This window comes from Neoarius graeffei, chromosome 2 (assembly GCF_027579695.1).
Source record: "Neoarius graeffei isolate fNeoGra1 chromosome 2, fNeoGra1.pri, whole genome shotgun sequence".
Lineage (NCBI taxonomy): Eukaryota > Metazoa > Chordata > Actinopteri > Siluriformes > Ariidae > Neoarius > Neoarius graeffei.
Genome location: NC_083570.1, coordinates 127,671,199 through 127,677,670, shown reverse-complemented (window position 1 = coordinate 127,677,670; position 6,472 = coordinate 127,671,199). Strand labels below are relative to the sequence as shown.

General features: G+C 39.8%; 1 long non-coding RNA gene across 2 annotated transcripts; it reads right to left on the bottom strand.

The window, feature by feature from the left end:
* Positions 1–2,403: 2,403 nt before the first annotated feature.
* On the bottom strand, positions 2,404–6,271 carry LOC132875476 (uncharacterized). Of its 2 annotated transcripts, XR_009651827.1 has the most exons (4): positions 3,914–6,271; positions 3,135–3,291; positions 2,872–3,030; positions 2,404–2,548 (listed from the first exon to the last, which is right to left on the bottom strand). It is a non-coding gene; the product is annotated as an uncharacterized LOC132875476 (long non-coding RNA). The 2 variants fall into 2 exon arrangements; XR_009651826.1 differs by having other exon boundaries at positions 3,135–6,271.
* Positions 6,272–6,472: the final 201 nt, after the last annotated feature.

The window sequence follows — 6,472 nt, the reverse complement described above, 5'->3', positions numbered from 1 at the left end:
TTTTTAAACTCTGTCCTGTTACAAGGGACTAACCCTATAACCACTCCAAAACAAAATGGCAGCGCCTATTAAAACCACTGTAAAAGGGTTTTTCTTTGTTTGACCACAGACTTCTGATTGGCAGTTCAGTGCAGGCTTCTCATTGGCTAAAGCAACACTTCCACTGTCTTTAAAATAAAACAAACCCGCTCGTATTTCCCATCATATAACATCTTAAAGTTTTAGCTATACAATGGCGATTCTGTGTTTAATGTGCTAAGTGCTTTTACAATGATAGCAATCAGTAATGAAGAAACACAAGATGGTTGCACACAAAATCCTCTAAACATTTCACCTCATTAATTGTTCCTGGGCTCAGCTTAATGAAGCCTAGTGTCAGAAAACCTCCTAAGTACAATGTCATAAATTGTCTGTGTGATGTACTTCCTGGTTTCTGAGTTGTTTGCGACGAGTCTTTTTTCTGTGAGTGTTGGCATTAATCACTAATCTTTTTTTTACTGTATTTTCTCTACATATAATTTTCCAGTAGCCTTTTCATTTTTTATTTTACTTTCGCTTACCTTTTTCTGCATTTTTTTTTTCAGAAGAATGCCAAGACTGGAAGCTTTTTTTTTCTCCTCCTGCATAAAGACCACAAGCAGAGGCCATCCACATCGGATCTGCTTTAATATCAACAGAGCTTCGATTAAGGTACGCGAATCTTTTCATCATGGCACACTTTCCGCTTGTTCAGTGTGCTGAGTGCAGGATGTTTAGTCATTCTTCCTCCATTGCTAGTGACAGCTTTATTTGTGAAAAGTGCAGATTAGTTAGCTTTCTGACAGAGAAGGTTGAAGTTTTAGAAGTGCATATCCAGGCTTTAGAGAAGGCTAGTGAGAATGAGAACAATGTAGTTTCTGCAGGGGAAAGTCTGGATGCCCTAGGTGGAGTTAGTAATCCCCCAACTCCAGCATTAGAGCCCTTACAGGGGCAAATGGGTGACGACTAGGTGGCATAAATGTGGAGCCAAAGCTACCACTGAGACTCACCCATGGGAGCACCACTCCTCTCCGCATCACGTGTCGAACAGGTTTGCTCTCCTCAGTGATGCACCCACTGAGAAACCTGAAAGAGCTCTGGTTATAGGGGACTCTATCATATGGCATGTGAAATTAGCTCAGCCTTTAGGGGCTTTAGTCTTTAGGGGCTTTTATACACCAGCAGCTTTAGTCAGGTGTATACTGGGAGCCAGGGCACTGGACATAGCAGGTAATCTGAGGGTCCTAGGCAAGTACAGGTTCTCAAAGATAGTTATCCGTGTAGGAGCTAATGATATGCACCTTCATCAGTCTGAGGTTACTGAGAGTAACTTTGTAGAGGTGTTTAAATTAGTGAAGGTGATGTCTGATGCTGTAGTATGCTTTGGCCCCATCCTGATGCAGTGTGGCAATATAGGTGACAGTAGGTTATGGTCACTGAACTGCTGGTTGTCCAGGTGTTGCTCTGAAAACAGTGTGGGCTTTATAGATAATTGGGCTAATTTTGAGGGCACTGCTGGCCTTTTGGGAAGGGGCTGCTTTTAGACCATAAGGTGAACCCCGTTTTCGTTTTAGGTCGCTCCGACTTCTCTGAACCACATGCTCTTTAGCTGATAAAAAGGACCAAGTTATGTTACACTTATAGCAAAATTTCCGCGTCACAGAATTGCGCTCATTTTTTAAATCGAGACATTTTCTGAAGAAATATTTTCCTCAGAGCGGAATGTGATTTTGACGTCACGAAACACCACGTGATCACGCTAAACCAATTGCGTAGCTGATTTATGACAACAAACTGGAAAAATGACAGCCTGCCTGGTGCTGTCAAATGTAACCAACATAAAGGAATCTCCCAAAATATCCTTCTAAAGTGGGCCAAATGGATTCTTAACAGTGCTTTATTTATAGCACGAAGAACATTGATGCAAGTGGATGATAAAGGCAGACATTTCATGTTGTCATTTTGATCATAAATGGAAATAATTCTAATTATCAATGATAATGATCATTCATGTATTTCTAAAGTGGGCCAAATGGATTCTAAATAATGCTTTATTTATAGCACGAAGAACAATGATGCAAGTGACCTTTCATGTTGTCATTTTGATCAAAAAATGGAAACAATTTAATTATCAGTGATAACCATTCATATATTTCTAAAGTGGGCTAAATGGATTCCAAACAGTGCTTTATTTATAGCACAAAGAACAATGATGCAAGTGGGTGATAAGGTAGACCTTTTCATGTTGTCATTTTGATCAATAAATGGAAATAATTCTAATTATCAATGATAAGGAACATTCAGGTATTCATTCGTTCATTTATTCACTCAACTATATACAACACATAAAAACCAATCATAACAAGTATACATTGACTGGCATAAACTTATATACATATATAAATAAACATCATAATAAAATGAATGATAATGATATCAATGGAATAGTATAGAGGTAAAAACCACAACATGCTATTGGAACACAAGCTGAGGAAAATCACGGGTGAGTCTCCTCTTAAATGTATCCTGTCTGTAACACAACAAATCAACAACAATAAAGAGTCATATGAGTACCAGCAAAGGGGGGGCTTCATGTTGTGGCTGATATAGCCACTTTCACAAATCAACACAGAGAGTGAATAAAATATTACAGGCTGGAGTTTACTTGCTATGCAACAGATTTAATACCAGGTATTCCCAAGAGAAGCACATAACTAGCATCACACTATCAAGAAGACTGCTGTCTTCCTTATTGCAAAATAATACATGTCTGTGCAATGGCAAGCTGAGTGGTCACACACATGTATGAAATTTGCCTTGGATGTGACAAATAATAAATTTCCTTGCAATTACCTGTAGCTTGAAGCATCAACACCTTCACTTGACTGCACCAGGTCAATAAAGGTCTTCCTCAGTTGGCTCATTCTCAGCACCTCTTGGTTGATCAGCAGGCTTTGACGGATTACCCTCTCACAGAACAGCTTATAGCGGAGATCAAACGTTGGCTCAATCCTTAGAAAATAATATAGAAGATATAAGTGTTGTGATTGTGTTCTCATACATAGGACACACATTGTACTGTATGTGTATTTATGTAAAGTTAATATATGACTTACTGTTCTTTCTCTACTCTGGCAGGATCACTCAAAAACCTTGTGTACTGTCGGTAGCAACTTTTGTGGTACTGCACCTCCAGAGCCACACAGTCTTTGTCCTTGACATGAACAAGAATGCTATGGTCGTCCTTTACTTCAGCAGCTTCCTGCAACTTGCCTTGTACAAAAGAAAAGAAAAAAGGATGGATAGATAGGCAGACAAACAGTCAGACTTCATTTTTCCTGGTGGACTGGTATTCAGTGGCATATTAACATCAAAGCACAAAGACATACTATGACATCCATTCAAACATACACACTACCCTATTAAAGTCAAAGTGTACTTTATTGTCAAATCTTTGCAACAGGCATTAAGACAGAAGGGGGGGCAGTCCTTAACTCAAACACTGCATTTTGGTCATTTATGGTATTGGAATATTATAGGCATGGGGAAGTTATGTATTGGAATGTTATTTTACTCACACCCACACACATACACAACACATTATAGTTCACACACACACACACACACACACACACACACACACCAGCAAAAGTACAACCAATAGACATCTTTCCATATTCATACAGCCATCCATACATCTGTACGTCAATGTACTGTATAAATCCACACATACATTCAAATTAGACAAATGCAAGGAGATTGTGTGCAGTCAGTAGCAGTGTAGTCATTCAACTACTCTCTCTTTCTCTCTCTGTGTGTGCTGGGGGATGGGATGCATTTGTATAGACTACCTACTGTGTAGTTGGGGATGAGGGTGAGATGCCTTTTAGCTTACCTGCGGTTAAAGTCTGTGTCTTTGACAAAGCTTCTTTTTGTCATCTGCCAGCCTTGACGACATATTTGCAGGTTTTCTTGCATATTATACAGATGGCAGGAAGGACGGGGCCAGAGCTCGAGATGGGCAGGCTTGATCTGGAACGAAGTTTCCTTGTCGGAGTCGTGCCAGTCACTGTTGCAGGGATAGCCTCGCTGGTCTGGGGGTCTTGTTTATCATCTCCCCGCTCTTTCTCTCGCACGAGATGCCTTTTTGCTCTTTCAATTTCGCGCTTGTCAATGAATCTCCGGTAACGTGGGATGGAAAGCCGCGTCTTTGGGAATTTTATCAAAATCCAAGTCAAGACAGTGTTTGTAATTTTTGGATACGTCTCTGCACTCACCCTCAACTCCAGCCACTGCCGAAGGCTGTTTCGGTAAGTATTCCACCGTATGCTGGTGAAATTCTGTGTTTTTTCATGCTTCACAGAAAGATATGTGCATATAACAAGTCTTACGTGTCGAAGATTTAGTTTTTTCAACAGTTTCGGCCGAGTTTTCTTCTTCTTTGGTACTGCTGGATGATAGCACTGCTACTCCGGTGGCTGCCATGCTGCTTCTGTTTACCTAGCACAGCTGGGAGCTACCAGCTACCCGATTCGTCCAGTCTGATGACGTTTCAACCGTGGCACCTCTCGCGAGCCAAAGTGTTATTACGCCTGCCGAATATGTACATACGCCTTGGAGATACTAGTTCTTCATTAAATGTTGCGATTTAAGAACTGAGCGTGATTCTGTGACGTGAACTTTTTGTTGTAATCTTACCACAACTCATTCTTTTTTATGAACTGAAGCGTGTGCGGTTCGGAGAGGTCGGAGTGGGATCCATTTTCGGAAGGACTTTTCGAGGTTCACCTTATGGCCTATTTCATTTCTTGTAGCATGGGCCATAATCTCAGAACAGGCCTAGTTAACTTCTGACAATCCAGAGCCAAGGCCAGGGAGCAGACAAACAGGCTAAACCGACTGTCTGCTAGCTGCACAGAGTCGTCACTCAGGGTCCACTACATCGAGACTATGTCTGTTCCCTGAGCTCAACAAAAAAGTAGAAATACTCAGAGTTTGTTCCAGGAACCTAATCAATATAAAATTAGATCATACTAACTGTACAGCTGCTGCCAGCACCTTTGATCTAAAAGTGGGGCTATTAAATATTAGATCTCTTACATCTAAAGTGCGAATGGTTAATGAACTTATTACAGGTCAGGAGTTTTAATGTACTTTGTTTAACTGAAACATGGATTAAGCCAAATGAATATATAGCATTAAATGAAGCTACAGGTCCTTGGGGACATATTCTGAGTTTCTTTCTGAATTTGCAGATTTTATCTCAGACCTGGTAATTTCCTTAGACAAAGCTTTAGTTGTCGGAGATTTTAATATTCACTTAGTTAACCCAGAAGACCCTTTGAAAACAGTGTTTGTGTCCATCTTAGATTCAGTAGGGGTTAATCAGAGTGTCATAGGACCAATCTATAATGGTGGTCACACTCTCGATCTAATACTAACATTTGGGTTAAACATAGAAAATATAGTCACACTTCCACAGTCTGAAGTTATCTCAGATCATTATCTCATCTCATAGTCAAAATATGTCTGAGTAATAATATATGCACCTCCCCCACGCTACTGTATTAAATGTACACTGTCGTGGAAAAATGACAAACACCAACACCAGTCTGGTCCTTATGCAAGAGAAAGAAGGTTTACTGCAGAAACAGAAAGTGATGGTTTGGCACACCCCTCACTCTGTTCCTTTGTTGTCAAATCTATATATACTCTTTACTAGATAAAAAAGAGACATTACATCATTGCAATTGCATGCCCTGATCACGTGCCGGGAGCATGATCAGCTCTAAAGCCGATTGGATCTCGTCTAATCGCTGGCTCGTACACACATCTGCAATGCATGTAAGGAACATGATAAGATGAAAAATGCTTCAGTGCAGAATGTTCTGCCATTAGTCCTTGAAGAGGCAACGCTCAGTGAAAAGGAAAATAACAAAACAGTATTACACTAAAATTTATTCTACAATACCCCCTTTTATCATGTAAATGATAACATTAAATCCATAATACTGTCATACATGGTTCACCTACTGGTTATTTTCCAGTCTGTGGCAATAGTCAGTCAATGAACTACTGTATGTGGTGTTAGATGTTTTCTATAGGAGTCTCTACGCCTAAGGCACTTAGTCCTGTCACCTAAATCAGCTAGGTATTGTACGCTAGTGTATGTGTAGTCAGAATGTATTCTTTCAGCTACCACCATGTAATTGGTATTATCAGTCAGTACAGTGGTGCTTGAAAGTTTGTGAGCCCTTCAGAATTTTCTATATTTCTGCATAAATATGACCTAAAACATCATCAGATTTTCACACAAGTCCTAAAAGTAGATAAAGAGAACCCAGTTAAACAAATGAGACAAAAATATTATACTTGGTAATTTATTTATTGAGGAAAATGATCCAATATTACATATCTGTGAGTGGCAAAAGTATGTGAACCTCTCGGATTAGCA